This window comes from Simochromis diagramma, unplaced genomic scaffold (genome assembly GCF_900408965.1).
Source record: "Simochromis diagramma unplaced genomic scaffold, fSimDia1.1 OVJJ01000300.1, whole genome shotgun sequence".
Lineage (NCBI taxonomy): Eukaryota > Metazoa > Chordata > Actinopteri > Cichliformes > Cichlidae > Simochromis > Simochromis diagramma.
The window spans coordinates 76,064-96,585 of NW_024386976.1; the positions used below are offsets into that span (position 1 = coordinate 76,064).

At 41.1% G+C, this 20,522-nt stretch overlaps 1 long non-coding RNA gene across 1 annotated transcript; it reads left to right on the forward strand.

Annotated features, from left to right (window-relative positions):
- The first annotated feature begins 1,608 nt into the window (after positions 1-1,608).
- Positions 1,609-15,874, forward strand: LOC120738326. Its single transcript, XR_005696947.1, has 4 exons — positions 1,609-2,315; positions 7,247-7,249; positions 9,951-9,956; positions 15,864-15,874. It is a non-coding gene; the product is annotated as an uncharacterized LOC120738326 (long non-coding RNA).
- Positions 15,875-20,522: the final 4,648 nt, after the last annotated feature.

Below are 20,522 nucleotides of genomic sequence, written 5' to 3' on the forward strand. Positions count from 1 at the left end.
TAGCCCTTTGGCACCCCTGCTCAGTAGGCTTCCACTACTCTCTCTCTATTATTCACCCTGGGGTTGCCCTCCCCCACGCTTGTACCTGTGGCTTCCTGTCCTGGGGGTTGGTTGTTCTCCTGCCCTGCACCCAATCCTTTTGTTCATATTCAAAGACCGTTTTTCTGTATGTAATCTTACCCCCTAAAACCCGCCGTATTATAATGTTGCAAGCAATCACAAACTCTACAGTCTGTCTAACTCCAATGTATACCAAACAATCTATTATTCTCAACAGAGCTAAACTCAACATAAACTGAATCCACATTAAAGTTAGCTCGGTGCTTACCTTTAGATGAGCCCACAAACCGAGAGAAACTCCGTGATGAAGCTGGAAGTCTTTCCAAACACAGGAAACAGATCAGGGAGCAGAGACCCACGTGGTTCACGCTGATCTCAGCTACAATCCAGGAGACAAGGGTAGTGATGTGTCCTGTGTGTCGAAGCTTCGAATCGTGCGTCGGGTAATCGCGGGGGCGTTTTTCTGAAGCGCGTATCGAGGCTTGCTTTGATTACGTATGCAGTGACGTTCGAGGCCTCGCGGGCAGTCCGTACCACGTGACTGATTCAGGGACTGGTTCATCGGTTCGCGCCAGATTCGAAATAACATGGGCAGGAAAACAGCTGATTCCCCATCACACCGTGTTGTGGAATTGGATTACGTACGTGCTACATAGTTACTTGTGCATTTCTTCTTCGATGGAACCAGCAAGGAAGAGATGTTTTTTTTTTTATTTTGTCTCTCCTAATAAAGTATGCACACAGTAATAACTATCACAAATGATAAACACCAAAATATAAATAAACAACACTACACATCCTATAATCTGATTTCTGTCTTTTAGTTTATTAAAAAGTGAAGCACCAAACACTAGTTTGTGTCATTATCCAGATGTACATAAGGTTTACACATCATTATAATCAAAGAGCCCGCTTCACTTGAATTGTCCACTTGATGGCGCAGTAGAGCAAATGAATCATCACAATGCTTCGAACCATGAGTCGACCAATTGGATGGAAAGCTTCAGTTCATCATGAGGCTTCATCTCACCATCACTAGACAAGGGTGTGCAGCCAAACGTTGGTAGTGGTATATGTTCCTGTAAGTTCACTACTTTACTCCCGTTTCATGAAAAAGCAGCTCTCTCTGCGCGACTCCTGTCCTGCACACAGACTTTGCTCCGCCCTCTTTTCCCGACTCTGCTGTGATTTGTTGCTGTGCGGTCACGTGACTCAGCTGCGCAACGTAACCACGTGGGGGTGATATTTCAAAATTAGCGCCTGTCTTCTTTCCCTAAACTCTTTCCTTATCCTCGATGAAAACGTCATGGTGAGAAGGATAATTGCCAAGGTCTCAGGAAAAGAGAGGAGCGATGCTGAGAATTGGAACAGCCTTTTTCGTAGTGCACACAGCTAACTCTCTCTGCTGAATATGTAAAAAATGTGTTACTGTCAAGGTCAAGGTCAAGGTAACTTTATTTATACCCAAAGGCAAGGTAAATTTGCTTTACAGAAAAATGACAGCATTTGGCATCCCTTTAAAAACACACATACCTAGTAAATATATAAAAACTCACTGTGGCACATATATAGTAGTTTTGATATTTCGAATCAAAAACAGTTCTTATTTAATTCAGTGACAGCAACGGGGACAAAGCTATTTTTATAACGCTTTGTCCTACATCTCGGAAATAGAAACCTGAGGGAAGAAGCTGAAATTCACCCCTTAGAGGATGGGAACCATTTTTAAGGATTGATAAAGCCATCCTCTGTACCTGCTCAGAGTACAGGGAGGCTAAACAAGACTGTGGCTCACCTATCAGACGACTGGACCATCTCACTATCTGATTTAGAGAGTTTTTCTCTGTGACAGAGGTCTGACCAAACCATGCCACCAAACAAAAGGATAAAACAGACTCAATAAAAGAACGATAAAACAAAGTTAAAATTTTTTGGTCAATGTGGAAGTGAACAAGTGTCCTAAGACAATAAAGGTGCTGGTGACCCTTTTTACAAACTGATTTGCAATTTTGATCAAAGTTCAGTTTTTCGTTTATTATGGTCCCAAGATATTTATATGATTGTACTTGCTCTATTTTCTGACCTTTAATTAAAGTGACTCCGTGCCCATTTTGTTGTTTCCTAAAATCAATCACCATATCTTTTGTCTTAGATATGTTCAGCTGGAGATAAGACTCCTCACACCACTGAACAAAGTCATCAATGACTGGACCGTGGTTAATTTCACCCTCTTTCAGTAAGCTGACAATAACAGAGTCATCTGCATATTTAATAATGAGCCTGTTTTCATGTCTGCCCTGACACATATTTGTATAGAGAGTGAATAATAAGGGCGATAGGACACACCCTTGAGGAGAACCTGTGGAGGAGATCACTGGGTCAGACAGAACCCCATTTATTCTCACTCTTTGTGATCTGTCAGTTAAAAAATCTAAAATCCAGCCCACCAGGTTTTTCCTGATTTCAAACTGTTCTAAAAGTCTTTTAATTAAAATATGGGGCTGTATTGTATTAAAAGCCGAAGAAAAATCAATGAAAAGAAGTCTTGCAAAAGTCCCTTTACTCTCTACATGTTTAAGAATTAGATTTAGTAAAGTCAAAATGCGTCCTCCACTCCTCTGTTGGGCCTATATGCAAACTGCATTGGATCCAGCTGACCTTCAGTCTCTTTCATAATCACATTTCTGATGATTTTTTCAAAGACTTTCATTACAACTGAAGTGAGGGCAACAGGCCTGAAGTCGTTTAGAATTTTTGGACGACTAGATTTAGGGACAGGAACCACGACTGCTTCTTTGCAAAGAGAGGGCACATGTTGTGTTTGCAAGGATTTGTTAAAAATAACCTGAAATATAGGACTGAGTTCATCAGCACAAGATTTAATTAGGCGGCCACTAATATTATCAGGACCCTGGCTCTTGTTCACACTGACGGTATGAAAGGCCTTTTTAACATCGCTGAGTTCAATGATAAAGTGCTGAGTATCTCTCAGTTTCTGTTTCAGTTCCAAAATATCCTCGCTAAAATCAAAAGAACTAAAACGAGCATAGAACATGTTTAAGGCATTTGCAAAATCTCTGTCTGAATTAAAACCATCTAAGATGATCTGACTACTGCTCTGGGGATTTTGAAACCCTGCTATGGTTTTCATACAAGTCCAGGCAGACCCAAAATTTTTTGCAGCAAATTTGCTTTCAAGAAGGTTTTTGTAGCTCTGTTTTGCTTTCAAAATCTCGATTTTCAGTTCCTTTGTGGCTGTCTGAAAATCGGTAACAGCCCCCTCTTTAAAGGCCTGTCTCTTTTTCCTTAAACAGGATTTGACGCTTTTAGTGACCCATGGCTTATTGTTAGCGTAGACTTTAACGCGCTTACGGAGTATAATCATGTCTTTACAAAATACTGCATAAGAGCTAGTAACGTCCACCAAAGCGTCAAGATCATCTCCACAAGACTGAATAAAAACTTCCCAATCTGTACACTTAAAACATTCCTGCAAGGTAAGCACAGATTCTTCTGACCATATGTCAACATCCTTAGTCTTTGTCTTCTCTCGTTTTAAGACAGTTTTGTAGATGGGCAGAAGATGCACACAGTTATGGTCAGAAGATCCCAGAGGAGGAAGCGGGAGGGATTTATAAGCATTCTTCACCGATCCGTAACAAAGGTCCAATATTTTATCCCGTCTGGTAGGACAGGATACATATTGATACAGATTGCCCAAAGTTGATTTAAGGGAGACATGGTTAAAGTCCCCCATTATAAAGTTTGGTGCATCAGGAGAAAGCGCCTGCAGCTTCTGTACTACGTCTGAAATGATGCTGCAAGTGGAGGCGGGGTGAGCCTTCGGGTGAATGTAAACTACGGTAATAAAAAGTTGTGGTAACTCACGAGGGAGATAAAAAGGGCGCAGTGACACGGATAAAAGTTCAACATCTGGTGTACAAATACACTCTCTAACAGTCACAGCGCTACAATAACGTTTGTTCACATACAAGCATACTCCCCCTCCTTGAGATTTCCCTGTTACCCGTGCATCCCGATCCTGGCGAAAGGGAGCTCCAAAACCGTCAATTGAAAAATCGGCGTCCTGATCCAGCTCCGTCAGCCATGTCTCGGAAAAAGCCATTACACAGCTGTCCCCGAAGTCTTTCTGGAACCTGACGTTTCCCTGGAGTTCATCCAGCTTGTTCCTGAGAGACTGAACATTTCCAAGGATAACAGACGGCAGGGGAAACCGACTGACCTGTTGTCTCCTCATGCGCAATTTAACACCTCCACGTCTCCCTCTTTTCCTCTTCCTCTTGTCACTCGTTCTGTTAAAATCTTTATGTATAAAATCCGGCATACATGAGGTGAGGTCCTTACCGTCATATGGTAAGTTAAGTTGTAACAGTTCGTCGCGGGAATAAACAATCCTCAGCTGACTCACGGCCTCGCCCACCTCATTGGAAACAAGCCAGCACAGTAGAAATCCAACCACAATGAAGAAGACAGAATCCATGACGTTCTCACTATTGTGGAGCGTGTGTCACTTTGTAAGAAACTGTCACTTCTTTCAACCAAAACACATGCCAGCAATAGAACCGAAAAGAAGTGATAAAAACTTAAAAACTTAAAAACTTAGGATGCCAAGCTCTCACTCGCTGCGTGCGCATGCGCCCTTGAGTCCGTGTAACTGTGTTACATGCCTGAATGTTGCTCATGGTCTGATGGGAAATAATGTTTTCTATTCTTTAGCACATCGGACAGTCAGCCGTTCACAGAGTCCAGGTTTACAGATACCGATGTCGATTCAGCTGTATCTGTTTGTAAACAGTTTGAACTTCTTGCCCTCAAACTCCAACTTTTCAAGGGCTATTTTATTACCATTGTGGGCTGTTATAGACCCCCCTCAGCTAGTAGTGAGGCTTTAGTTTCACTTAGTGAAAAACTATCTACTTTAGATTTTAATGAAATTGTGCTGGCCGGAGATTTCAACTGGGACTGGTTGTCCTCTGCCTCAGACAGTTTTAAATCCATGTGTGATTCATATAATCTCACACAACTAATTTACAGCACAACTCGTCCAAATCTTAAATGCCCAGAAAAGTCATCACTTATTGATTTATTTTTAACTAATATGCCGTATAAATATTCTCACACTGGGGTTTTCGCAAATGATATCAGTGACCACTGTGTGGTAGCTGTAGTCAGGCAATCGAAGCTCCCAAAATCAAGGCCACAGATAGCTTTTAAACGAGATTTTAAGCATTTCTGTGAGCAAGCTTTCTTTCATGATTTATGGGACTATAACTGGAGTAGAATCTACCTGATAACTGATCTTGAGCTGGCATGGAATTATTTTTATGACACTTTTATCAAAATTATAAATAAACATGCCCCTATCCGCAAATTTAGAATAAAATGCAGAAACAACCCTTGGTTTTCTCTTCAGCCATTTAATAATAGCTGTAATAAAATGCTATGGCCAACGGTGTTAAACGCTGCACTTGGGTCTAGCAGGGAAGATTTCAACTTTTCAATTTGAATGAAGGCTGAAAACTGATTAGATTAATGTCTGATGATCTTTTCTGTGCTTCTTCAAGTTTGTCACACCAAACATATTAAAGGATGATATAAGGTTCACAGGAAGAGGTTAATTAGACACACTTACTATTTTTCTTTATACTCTTTCTTTCTTGACATGTTTAATGTGATTACTATCAGAGGAGAAAATAAACCATATGTAGTTTAAAAACTTTTTATTTAATCAAACTGTAATGTTGTTGAACTCTGACGGACGTGTCTTTTAATCTTGTCAACAAATCCTTAATCACCTAAATGTGCCATTTATCATCTTGTAAAATGTTCCCTCTGCTTATGTTGCACATCTCCCCGGACACTTTCCGCTTCACCTGTCCTGTGCAGCTGGTCCAACCCCTGCCTGCCTCCTTAAACTGGGGAGTTTAAATTTCTTTACCTCTGTTGTGAACTTCACACAAAGTTTGTGGTAACAAACTCAAACTGACGAGGATCTCGTTTGAAAAACACGCACTCACGAGACAAAATAAAAACAGACTGCTCAAAGCAAAAGCAGAGCCCTCGCAGCTGGTAGTACAAAAACACAGTGACAACATGCGTATTAGATACCCTCAGTGACAAAAGCATAAATATGAAAAAAGGTGGGATCACCAAGAATATCCTAAAAATGGCATTGAGGTGGGTGTTACAGTGAAAAAAAACAAAAAGCAGCCAAATTTTCATCTGAAAATGTTGAATTTTAGTAAAAACAATGCTCTGTAGTTTGATACTGTCGTGACAGACAAAGTAGATTTTTAAAGCCTTTGGACACACATTTGAATTGCACTCATTCTCCTTATCAGCTGGAAACATTAAAGCCATAAAATGACTTTTTCGAACGGATAAAAACTATTGAACAGCAGCAATGTTGAGCCTGTTCCAAAATTTGAATGTACATGTGTTGAAGGTGCGGGTCTTGTTGAATTATTAAACATACTTTCTTTAATTCTTCGAGCCAAAAACAACAACTTTTAATTTTCTTCTGCTTGAGTATCGGCCTCGGGAGCTCTACTTATCATTGCTGAATCAGTTGTCTGTTTGTGCTACTTTTTCAAGGAGCAGTGGATTACTGGTAAGGGTGACTTTATGTGTTTAGTTACTTAAGTGGAAGTACTGTGGAAAGTTTTACCTTACATACATAGATCTACCAGTACAGCTTCTGAGGTAACTGTTTACAAGATGTTATAATCTATCCGAAGGTTCTTTGCAATTTTACATTGATAAACATTATCCTTAACACATTTGGCCCCCATAAAGTACCATGGCCATCACACTGTCATTTAGAAATGTTTAAATAACTCGTGTCTTAAGTCCTTCCATCAAACAGAAAAGAAAAAAAGTCGCGTGGTTCACTTTTATATCACAAAATGTTAGAAATATAAGTCGTTCATGACAACCTGAAAGGCTGGGTGTTTAAAATGCAAACCGATGGAAGCAGAAGTAGAAGACTATAATGTCACAGAGCACACGGTGTCTATTATTGTGTAGACATTTATAAACAAGAGCTTAATAAAGATGCTTAATTTATTCAGAAATAAACAGGTGGAGTGATCTTTATCAAAAGTAGATGTTGCATCTGTGGCTAAACCCCTGTACCCAAAAACTTTAAAAATCTACTGTGTGTGAGGCTGTGTAAGTAAAGCTTGCCCTTCACACCCGCGTGTAACAAACCATTTGTTGGGGGTTGTGGATTTGGCACCTCAGCATTGTGAAAGTGGGGAAACATGTTTCTGGCTGAGCATAAGATTCCTCCTTACAACTTAGAATCTCAGTTCTAAATGAAATTCAAATGCTTTTTTGTTTTTTTCTATTATTTGACTTCACACACACACACACACACACACACACACACACACACACACACACACACACACACACACACACACACACACACACACACACACACACGAACAACAACAACAACAACACAGAGAAGAAGAAGAGGGGGTCGTTTTACTACGCATCATAAAAACGCAATCATTCATCTTCCAACTGTATCTTTGTGTTCCGGCTTTAGAATCATTGGTTGTTTACTGAGCCGTACTTTGGGAGTCATACTGTTGTGATACTAGGGAGAAAAGGGTAAGGTTTGATAGACTAAACCCTTACATACATAACTTCAAAAACCTAAAGAGTGTGTGAGACTGCTAGCTGTGTCGTTCAGCAATAAACTTATCTACAAACGTGTTAGTAAAGAGTGACTTGTACTTCTGTCTCATTAAGCAACGGTTTAATAAATTTCACTGCAAACTATAAAAGGAATCCGGATTTAAATAGAACATAGTAGTGATGGATTAAGTGCAGGAAACACTAGTATAAGGTGTCTATGGTACAAATCTCCTTCAACATTCACAATGACCAAAGTGAGGCCTACAGGCGTTTCTCTCAGTTGGTTGTGTTCAGGGAAAAAGCAGCTAAATACACTGTGACTGCTCCACATTGTTAGTGAGTTAACTCTGGATGTCTGTAGGTTTGTCAAACTTGGAGTGAACAAAAGCAGAAAAACAGTAAAAGATGCAGACAGTGAAAGTCTGGTTTATTTCATGAACACAATGAAACATTTTAAAGTCCGCAGAGCAAAGTAGCATACATGATAAATAGATACACATAACACGGTCAGTGAGAAGTAAAACTCGTCGTCTTACCACATGTTATATTCTGTAAACTTAAAATAAACCACAGAAATTAGAGTTTAGTGTTTTAAAGTCATCTATTAAAAAACATGAGTCAACTTTACTGAAGTGACGCTTTAACGATGCTTCATATCACAGTGTTTATGATGATAAAATGTGTTCTCTCATTAGCAGATGTCTGCGCTGTCACTTGTCATGAAAATGTCCTGAGCCAGGGTTCAAGCTTCCTCTTCAATTACCATTGATCATTAATAGGACGCACAAAAAATTTGTCACATTATCCCCATAAACAACATGCTTTTATAGAAATCATTGTGACACAAATATTTAGATTCTTGATTCACAATGTGCATGAATTCAAAATCTTTAGAGTTTCATATTTATAAAGTATCGCAAAAAATACATTTATACCATTGTATGAGCTACACAGCCTCTGTGTCCCTCTTGGATCCTCATTCCGAAAATTCAGGTATTTAAATAAAATGGTGAATTGGATAATGATGAGGAGCCACTTAGATACTAAGATGGGGTTTGATTAAATGAAACTCTTATGAACAGCTATGAATTCCACCTCTCTGCTGATGTGTTCCAAACAAACGATGCTTTCTACATGTCCATACTGTGTGCTAACCACCACTGTGTTTGGGAAAAATAAAAAGTTAAAACGATACAGAATACCTTGCGGCATTTGTGAAGTGCTGAGGAAAATACTATGTGTCTGATGGGGTTTTTTATATAGGTGGATTTGGTTTCAGTTGGCCTCTGAGATGCAGATATAAAGAACAGGTTGTAAAGAAAAAGGTGGAAAAACTATGGAACTACAGTTGGGATGTGTGTGCTGGGATGCTCTTGATAAAGGGAGCCGCTTTTATTGTTTTATGACTTCTTTTGTTGACTGTTGGGGGCCTAACTGTAACCCCCCTGTGTAACTGTTGCAGAGTTAAGAATCTGTGGTTTTTAGAGATCACAAGAAAAATTTATTTCTAAAGGAATACCTGTTGTTTGTGGTGCTCTATTTAAAAATATTAGCCTCTGTGTCTTTTCGGAGAGCTAAAGAAAAGTGAGATGCTCCTAATGCAGTTAAATCATCTATGTGTAATCTTTGAGTCTTACTGTTACAGGGTGTTTGTGACTAGTAGATAATTAGAGGGCTAGTTGCATTAAAGGAACATTGGGGGTTGATACAGTGCTAGTGTGGCTAGGTGTGAATATGTGCTTTTAGAAGTATCACAGTTTATTTCTAAAGGGATACCTGTTGTTTGTGGTACTCTGTTTAAAAACTATTAGCCTCTGTGTCTTTCAGAGCGCTAAAGAATGTGAAATGCTCCTAAACTAGTTAAATTAAAAGTAAAATGCTCCTAAACTAGCTAAAATAAATCATCTGTGTCTAAATAACAGAGCGCTGAGACCTATACATCCCTTAAAAACTGTTTAATTAAAACATATAATAGTTTCATTAAATAAAACGCAGATTAAACACATGTGAACTCATATGACGCCTGAGCTCACAGTGCCTACTACAAGGGGACACGCACGCGTACATGCACTCACATGGATGCGCAGGGGGAAAGGGGAGGGGTACGGGTGTGGGGAGTGAGGGGTGTGGGGGCAAAAAAAGTGCCTTTATATTACTACTAACACTGATTCGGGGCAGACAATTAGTCATTTAAAACATTTCAATCAGTCCTTCACAAACAGGGAACAGTCTGTCTATTCTCTCCATCTGTCAGCTGCTGCTGGCTCTTCCTCCTCCTCTTCCTCACACACTGCTGAGCTTGTCCTGGTGGATTATCAGGGGTGCAAAGCCTTTATTCTTACAAGCTGGATGACTTGTAAGAATGAATGATGCTGCAAAGCATGAAAATGCCATTGGGTCTGCCGTGGTGGTTTACAGTTATCAATTCTTTTCAAATTTATTTTTTAGAAAAATCTAGAAAAATAAAAAGTGCATGCAAACCAGTAAACAAATTAAAAGAAACAAGTACTGTTGAGAAACTATGATATAAAAAAAATTACAATTAAAATTCTCAACAACAAAAACAACTGGTGAATATACATGTAAACAACTTAACAATTCCTCAAAGTCACGTCACATGACAGCGTAACATCTAAACACAAGAGGGGGGAGGAGGAGCAAATTCTGCCTGCTCTTCGCTGACACGGGAGCAGCGAGTCCGGCGACCTGGCTGTTTCATCTTTGCCGAATGCACAGCATTGCAAACAAGAGCAGAAATTAAAGTAAAGAATTGATCTCACCAGGCTAGAATCGATCCGATACCGATGCTGACTTGGTATCGATTAATAACGCGATGAATAATGCGATATTGATTCATTAAATCCTGAATCGATTTCTAAATATAAATGTATTTTGCAAGAAACGCAGGGAGCTCAGAAATATATTTCAATGGCCACCAAACAGCTAAAACAATAAATGAGAGCAGGTGAACAGATTCCACACAAAGACGTGAACACAAAGCGCGCGCATATGGAAAAAAATAGTAAAAACATATATGATTTACTCATGAAAGTGGCCACTTTCTCATTACTTTCATATTTTTTTTTAGTAAGTATACAAAACATACAAGTTTCATTTTATAATTTTTCAAGGGATCTTATATGTGTTTTCACTCTTGTATGCTTTTCATACAAGTTTCATACAAGACAGATAAAAACTTTATAAGATTTATATATCTTTTCCATATGGGCGGACCCGATGCATCAGTGACATGTCGCCTTTCTCAGCTGACGACATGAACACGGACACGCCGTCGGGGCAGAAAGTCAACATCTCACTGATTCTGAGCTGCAGCTTTTATTCCTCTCTGACCAAAAGAAAGTTTCATTTTTGCTGTTTAATAAAAATCTTTTAAATTATGCCAAATTGAAAAACGCATAGCTTGCTGTTTTTCTGTGTTTTATCCTCAGTTACTTTGAAACAGTTACTGAGTCAAAATTGAATTTAATCAAATCGATTATAGAAATCAGTGACGATACCCAGCCCTAGTGAGTAGCCTAAGCCCAAAAGAAGTGGATGCAGCTGTGGGTAATGAGAAAAGATGAAAAGGCTGATAACACATTATATGCAGTAAATGCACTGCCCAAGTGTCCCCTCTCCCCACTGCCTGTCAATAAAGAACTTTGTGTTGACGAGATTGTTAGGTAATCATTTACAAATCTATAATATCTGCATGGACAGCGTTAAGTAATGAGGTCTAAAAATTCAATACTTACATTTAAAAGTTTACTCTTCAGCCACCACGCTTCTACCATCTGCTGTTTTTTGTTGTTTTTTTTAAATTAGTTACAGTCAAAGCTGCGCTATGAATTCTGGGATATGTTGGGCCGCGAATGATACACCTGACTCATCCTTCAAGTTCGGGGAAATGAAGGGCGCATTTCCGGCCGCATTTGGGATTGGGACAGCCTTCATCACGTCGCTGTGGTGTAATCAGCCTCCAAATGGGGTCTCAAAATTGTATCAAAAACTCTGTACCTCCCTCCATCCAACCACACACTTCTTTGGGTTTGCCATCAGCCCTGCCTGCCTCAGGGAATCCGGGACTGTGACCAACCACTGCACATGCTCCACCGAGGTATCACTATGAATGAGGACATCATCCAGGTAGGAAATAGCATATGCAGCGTGAGGACGCAGCTATCGCTACAGGAGGTGCTGAAAAATGGCCGGGGCTTCAAACAAGCCAAACGGAAGTGTGACGAATTGGTACGAACCACACAGAGTGGAGGAGGCCGTTTTTGTCTTTGGACTCTGCACACAAGGGAATCTGCCAATCAGCTGTGTTTCAAATTGGTGCTCCATGAGAGTCGTGCACACGGGCAAGGGGGAGAACACATCTGCAAAGCGCTGTTGCAATGCAGGAACATCTGCTTTTTTGGAATGTGTGAGATGTTAATCACAATGCATCTTAAACACACACTCTCTAAAAACGTCATGCCCACAGCATGTTTTTGAGAAAAATCAAATATTTTGGTCCTTGAAGATCATTTCAGAGTTTTTAATGAGCTGCAGGAACCCTGTTCTGTGTGAGTGGAGAACAGCCAAGTCGCCTCCTCTGATAAACCTCCACATGTACCACTGAAAACAGTTAAATTAGTTTGAATCTGAAATCATGGCTCAAACTACTTGTTCTGAGACCATTTCTTCATTTTTCACACCAAACTGTTTAATAACACAAACTTTACACAGAGTTCATCAAATATAACTAACACTTTAATATTATCAAGATTTCATAATACAAACTTCAAATCAACAGGGAAACAGCTGCAGAACATGTGGATCAAAATGAATTCATTAAAAAAAACAACAACATGTGGACTTCAAGGATACAGTAAATACACTAAAGTGAAAGGAGGAGCCAAAATTTGAAGGAATTTGAATTAAGTAAAAGTAGTCACCTGTGATCTTTAAATTGGTCCTGATGTGTGCTGCTGTTTTTAACTTTCAACATTTCTTTGCTGCCTCTGTGAATATGAATGTGTTCTTTGCCTAATTAAATATAGGTTACACTGACTCACTGCTTCATCTTCAGGTACAAACTGGTATTACATGGAAGTACAGCCCAAAACCAGTTTAGCTTGAGTTTCTTTTTTCAGGACATAAAGTCACAGCAGGTGTCGTTTCAAAGCTGGTGGACAGATTTAGTTCATTTTGGAGGTTTTAAGAGCAACTGCTGTGAAAATATTTGTAGTTTTGGGAGAAAATGATTTAAGAGAAGATTTTACAACAGCAAAAGATTAAATATGAATGAAGGATTGAAATTTAACTGAGGTAACACATAAAATGAATACAACTACTAAACACTACTGTGTCCTAAGGGAACAAAGAATAAAATGTAACAGGGATAAGATTTTAGAGAATTAAAATAAACTTGATATGCATATCTATACATGCAGCTTCCTAAATGTAACATTCAGGATTATTCACTGAAGCTCCAGAAATCAGAGCTACCTCATCAGATCCAAGTGTGACATCAGCTGACACTCTTTACAGGAGATTCCATCTGAACTCTGTGGAGCCTGATCTCAAGGTTTTTAAGTCTGACCCTGAAACCAGAAGAGGATCTTTCTCTCTCTTCAGATTCATTGTGATCCAGTGATTTCAGTCCTGCATGATCAGGCTGATGTTTGCACAGAGCAGATAATGAAGTGAATGTTTTTGCACATTGGTAACAGTGAAACAGTTTATTTACAGCGTGGGATTGTTTGTGTTCGGAGTATGAACTGAGATTCCTGAAGCTCCTGTCACACTGGTCACAGCTGAAGTTCACTTCCATGTGTGTACGTTCATGTTTGTTACGATGACCTGATTGTGAGAAGCTTTTGTCACAGTGTCTGCACTTGTATGGTGTCTCTCCTGTGTGGATTCCCTTATGCTTTTTCATTGAGCTCATGTTCAGTGGTGAAGGATGACCCACACTGGTCACAGATGTGCTTTTTGACCACACTGTGGAAGAGTTCATGTATTTTTAATGTACTCGGTGTGTGGAAGCCTCTCCCACATTCTTTGCAGTAGTTCATTTTGTCTCCAGTGTGGCTACGTTGATGTGGTTTTAGGTCCCGTTGATGATTGGAGGTTTTTCCACAAAGATCACAGAGAAACTCTTTCCCACCACCACAGTGACGACAGGGTTGAGAAATGGATCAGTGTGCGTCGCTCCACTTCTAAACAAAGACATTGTAAGTCAGGGAATTCCTTCAACGTTTTTATCCTGAACGTTGCCTGAAACAAAGAGCATCTCTGCCAACGTCCAATTACATTTTCCTGTTTACATTACAACACTCAGCTTACTGACTGAAAATGAGTCTTCATTTTTCCAAACAGTTCATTCAGTATAACTCCATAAGTTCACTGATCAGACTTGTTCCAAACAATCAGGTTACAATTACAAGATAAAAAACTAAATACATCCTCACAGTAACTGCACTTGTAGAGTTACTTTCTTGTGTGGATCTGTTGGTGTTTATTCAGCTGATGTGGAGATTTAAAAGACTTCTCACACAGGTCACATTTATAAGGTCTCTCCACAGTGTGGCGAAACATGTGTAGTTGTAACTGTGAATCTGTTGCAAACAGTTTTCCACACTGATCACAGTAGAAAACATCATTTCCAGTGTGAATCCGAAGGTGAATATTTCGGTAGTGTTTGTCGCTGAAACTTTTTCCACAAACGTCGCAGCTGTACGCCTTAATTCCAGAGTGGGTAACTAGATGCCTCTGTAAATGTTCATTTTGAGCAAAAGCCTTACCACACAACTCACAGCTGTGTGCTTTAAATCCACTGTGGGTGATTTGGTGTCTTTTTAAGTGTCCAGCCCGGGTAAAAGACTTTCCACACAAGTCACAGCTGTAAGGTTTAAACTCCACTGTGGATGAGTTGGTGTGTTTTTAAGTGTCCAGCCCGGGTAAAAGACTTTCCACACAAGTCACAGCTGTAAGGTCTAACTCCACTGTGGATGAGTTGGTGTTTTTTTAAATTTCCAGCCAGGGTAAAATCCTTCTCACACTCATCACAGCTGTAGGTTTTCTCTCCTTTTCTTCTGTGAGGTTTGTCGGCCTCCTGGGAGCGCTGACTTCTTGCTCCATGTTGGTCCTACAGTGACAGAGATACAAACAGAGGCAGTGAGTGAAATGCAGTCGTGGAATAAACTGAAACTCCCTCCATTGGCGCTGTCACTTGATGTTCGCTCGCTCTGCGGGAGAGTATCACTTCCTTTTCCTGCTCAAACACAGTGGTGTTTCTGAGTAGCTTATTTGCTTAGCAATTTAATTAACAACTTTTAAATACATTCTTTTTTCAGAGTATAATCTTCACGTGCTTCATCCGAAACACACTTTCTGTGTACACCACCTAATTTATAGCCAAAGTATTCACTCACTGTCTCTGTACTGTTTCGCTAGCTTAGCTTAGCTTAGCTCGTAGCCGACTCACCTAGCACCATGGCTACTTCACCTGTCCCTCCTGCACTTTCTTGCTCATTGTGTCAGATGTTTAGTTACTCCTCGGCCTCCTTTAGCAGTAATGATACCTTTAACAATGTAGCATATTTGGAGGCCAGGATTACTGAATTGGAGACTCTGCTTCGCACCCTTCATTCACAATTTGATTCTTTTTACTGAATCGAGTGTTAATGAGTCACTCACCAAAGTGAATCGGGTGTTTTGAGTCATTTGATTCACTGAGTCAGTTGACCAGAGAGTGCAACAATTTTACATTTTCACTCAAACTTAATTTGTTTCCCTTTTCATGTAAATCCCACTGCTAAGATGAATGATTTAAAAAAACAAAAAAAAAACCCAACTATTTTATAGAGAACAAAGAGCAAAAACATTTCTAAAATTAAGCAATTTCTTATCAAAATTGCTTAATAAACATTTATTTTGTTTATTTGTATTTTATTAGTATTTTCCTTAAGTGTGTCAAATATATATTTTCTCATCTAAATGTCCACTGCGCTGTGAGCCAGGGGGCGGTAATGCACCTTAACATTGGTTAAAAAGACAAGTCACAAAAATCGACCTGCGACGGTGTAATGGAACACTGATCAACTATAAACCTAATGAGGTAGTGTTTTGTACACCAGAGGTCTCAGACTGGAACTACAGCTGTGATGACCGATACTGGGTACACCTGAATGCAACCAATGACAGGGGAAAATCTTTCAACGTCAGGAGGGAACCAGGAATACAACATCCAATGTGTTTCACCTTCGCATACGGTAACAGAAAGTTGGGGATGAACCAAAACTGCTCCCAGACTTTACGGATGCCGCAGGACAGAAAGGGACCAACCAAGACGCAAGAGGAGCACTGATGACGTGCAACCTCATGATCCAATCTGGGGCAGTGATGTGCTAGCGGAGTTCAAGTTGTGGACCACCGGACAGAAAGTCCTGCACTCACTTTTCCCATGGATCGGGAATGGAAAAAACATGCTAAGGATCGAGACTCTTGACTACCGATTTGGACTTTTCCAGAACAGCTCAACATGGATAAACAAGGCTCATAATGAGGAAATTGACGCGATCAGAATAGTGGTCATGCAACACAGAGTCACCCTGGACATGATTCTCGCTGAGAGAGGGGGCCTCTGTGTCTTATTCAACACCACTTGCTGCACCTACATTCCAGATAACGTGCATTCCTTGACCATGACCACCGCCCTGGAGAAGTTACGACAACTGAGTAATGCACAGCAACAAGACTATGTCATGAACACAGAGGACTTGTCTTGATAGGAGTTCTTCTTTTATTGCTTTGCATGTTCTCTACATGCATTCTACCCTGTATCAGATCAATGATTGGCAAAATGTTACAGGCCACAGTGATCACCTATGTTGGACTGCCACAAGAAGATGAACCGGACGAAGAAGATTTAGTATAGGAACACACACATTCACACATACTGAATGATGCTACAATTGAAAATGTTATAAGCAAGTGATTGTTAGCTGATAATAAAGTATGATTGAAGTGGTGAAATACGGTAACAACAGGGAGGGATGTTAGGGAGTTTTTATTGTTTTATTTGCTTATGCTTCAAAAGTTATGTTACACATATTTCACCAGACACAGTTTTCTGTTGAAACAGGAAGCTGACCCTGTGACACTGACAAGAGACCAGTACAGAAATACATATCCGCAGAAGTTGACTTGCATTATATTATTCTTAGAAATTGACCTGCAACACACATACTTTGTGACACACACACACACACACAGACAGCATCAGGACCTGCGTAACAGGAAATGTGATTATATTTGCATATTGACGATGTAACCTATAAAAATAAACGAATACTGCAGTTCGGCGTGATTTGCTCTGAGCTTTTCACCCATGCAGCACGTTAACCTACACAAGTGTCTCATTGTTGTTTATTCACCTGACTGTTTGTTAACTGTAAATCTCTGACACCAACCAAGAAGAAGAAGAAGCTGTGAGCCAGGAGGGAGGGGGTGAGTGAGTGATTCATTCGCTCGCTCTATGATTCAGCACAGGAGGGAGGGGGTTAGTGAGTCCTGAGTGATTCGTTCGCTCGCTCTTTGATTCAGCACAGGAGGGAGGGGGTGAGTGAGTCCTGAGTGATTCGTTCGCTCGCTCTTTGATTCAGCACAGGAGGGAGGGGGTGAGTGAGTCCTGAGTGATTTGTTCGCTTGCTCTTTGATTCAGCACAGGAGGGAGGGGGTTAGTGAGTCCTGAGTGATTCATTCGCTCTTTGATTCAGCACAGGAAGGGAGGGGGTGAGTAGCTCAAATGTGCTGTTAGCATGTTAGCAGCGCGATGCTACTGTGAACCGAGGAGCTATTTTCTTGATGTGAGCTTCTACTCAGGGGTTTTTCTTCCAGTTCAGAGCAGAAATGCTTTTGTTACGAAACTGGCTGTTGTTTTTCCCCCCACAATTTTAATTATAAGCTAGATATATTTCTACTAATGGAATTAGTTTGCTAACAGCAACAGGGATGAGTCAGTGAGTCAGTTGGGCTTGTGAATCATGATTCACGAGTCAGTAAAGTGATTCTCGAGTATTGAACGATTCGTTCACGAATCGAACATCACTAGTAGCTAACCAGGCCGCTGTAGAATAGAATAGAATAGAATAGCCTTTATTGTCATTGTACAGAGTACAACGAAATTGGAGTGCCACTCCCTTGGTGCAAGTTTCAATAATAAATATAAATGTAAAATATAAAAAGTACAAAAAAACAATCGTAAGTACTCAAACAATAGTATGTACAATATATACAGGATATCAGCATTAATATAATGACAGTATGAATAGCAGCATAATATAATGACAGTGACGGTATGGAATAGGTTCAATTGTTTTTTGTGCTTATTTACTACGGTGATAACTCTGGGAAAGAAGCTATCCCTGAATCTGTTTGTCCTGGTTTTATGTGACCTGTACCGTCGGCCTGACGGTAATAGTTCAAACAGTTGGTTGCTGGGGTGAGAGTGGTCCTTGATGATATTGCCAGCTCTGCTGAGGTACCGAGAGTTTGCAGTGGTCTCCAGGCTGGGCAGAGAGCAGCCAGTGATCTTCTGGGCTGTGTTGATGACCCTCTGCAGTACTTTCCTGTCCGCAGCTGAGCACCCTGCATACCATGTTGTTATGCCGTACGTTAGGATGCTCTCAATGGTGGCTCTGTAAAATGTCACCAGCAGCCTCTCCTCCAGGTTGTTCCTCCTGAGCACTCTCAGAAAGTGGAGACGCTGCTGGGCCTTTTTAACCACCGCCGTAGTATTTGCAGTGCAGGAGAGGTCATCAGAGATCTGCACGCCCAGAAACCTCATGGAGCGTACCCTCTCCACACAGTTCCCGTGAATGTTAAAGTGGGGCCGGGTCTGCTCTGCCCTTCCTGAAGTCCAAGATAAGTTCTTTAGTTTTCGTGGTGTTCAGTTGGAGGTTGTTAACTGAACACCACTCAGTCAGTCTGTTGACCTCATCTCTGTAGTCCCGACTCATCCCCCCTTGAGATGAGTCCAACCACTGTGGTGTCATCCGCGAACTTTATGATGGTGCTTGAGAGATGGGTAGGGGAGCAGTCGGATGTGTAGAGCGTAAACAGGAGGGGACTCAAAACACATCCTTGTGGAGACCCGGTGCTGAGTGTGATGGTGCTGGACCGGTGGGGGCCGAGTCTGACAGACTGTGGTCTATTTGTCAGGAAGTCCTTGATCCAGAGGCAGATGGGGGTGGAGAGTCCCAGGTGAGACAGTTTCTGGACCAGGATCTCCGGGATGATATGATTGAATGCTGAGCTGAAGTCCAGGAAGAGCATTCTCACATTGCTTCCTCAGTGTTCCAGGTGACTCAGCGCAGTGTGGAGCGCTATGGTGATAGCGTCCTCGGTGGAACGATTTGTCCTGTAGGCAAATTGGTGGGGGTCCAGAGTGGGAGGCAGACCGGCCCTGATGTGCTGACAGACCAGTCTCTCAAAGCACTTCATCACTACAGGCGTAAGTGCAACAGGCCTGTAGTCATTTGGCCACAGCTGTCTTCTTGGCGATGGGGATGATGGTGGAGGTTTTGAGGCAGGGCGGGACGGTGTTTGATGACAAGGAAAGGTTGAAGATTTTAGTGAAGACTCCGGTCAGTTCGTCAGCACATGCTCTGAGAACTTTTCCATAGGGCTGCTCGATTATGGCAAAAATGATAATCACGATTATTTTCACTGAAATTGAGATCTCGATTATTTGACGATATTTATTTAACAATAACAATGTATTGAATAATGACTTTAAAGATTGTCAAAAAATAATATAAACTAGTGTGCAAATACTGATAACAGTGCAAATGTTTGCTATATAAAAAATAAATGAAAAATGCAAACATCTATGTTTAGTGAACTTTGCAGTGTTGCTCTGTGGTGCAGCTACGACACTGTAGCAAAGTTTACACACTGTGTCTACTTGATCCACGTCTGACTCCGCGAACCCATCATGTTTCCACACCACTGAAGTTTGTTTTACCTCTTTTCAACCAACACCAGTCACTCTCCTCTCCAAATAACTTCTGCTACCTTTCCAAGCTTCCCTCGGCTCCTCTTAATTGTTGTGACGCGTGTTCGAAATGCAGAGAGGTGCGCTCGATTTGCCACACGGAGCAGCGCGAGAGTAAAGCACGAGGGAGGGGCTAATAATCGGCTCAGTCATTTTTAATGATCGTTGAAAGCCCAGATCGTAATCGTGATTAAAATTCGATTAATTGAGCAGCCCTACTTTTCCATGTATTCCATCAGGACCTGCCGCCTTCCTGGAATTCACTGACCTTAGAACACACCTCACTTGATGCTCCCTGAGTGTTAGTGTGCCAGTGCTGGGGGCGGGTGGAAGTGGTGTGGCAGCTGAGGGCGTGGTCGTCTCAAAGCGGGCGAAGAAACAGTTTAGATCCTCAGCCAGTGAGGCATCAGTCCTAGATGTTGCCTGGTTATTGCTTCTGTAGTTCGTAATGTGATTGATCCCCTGCCACATTTGTCTGGGGTGGTTGTCAGCAAAGTGATCTTCAATCCTCCTCCTATAGGCAGCCTTAGCTTTCCTCATGCCTCTACTCAGGTCTGCCCTGGCCGCCCTATACGCAGCCCTGTCCCCTGACTTGAAGGCAGTGTTGCGGCTTTTTAGGAGGGATTGCACTTTGCTATTCATCCAGGGTTTTTGATTTGGAAACACCCTGACCCTTTTGTTGACGGTGACATTGTCAACACAGTTCCTGATGTACGAGAGTACAGTGTCCGTGTACTCCTGGAGGTTG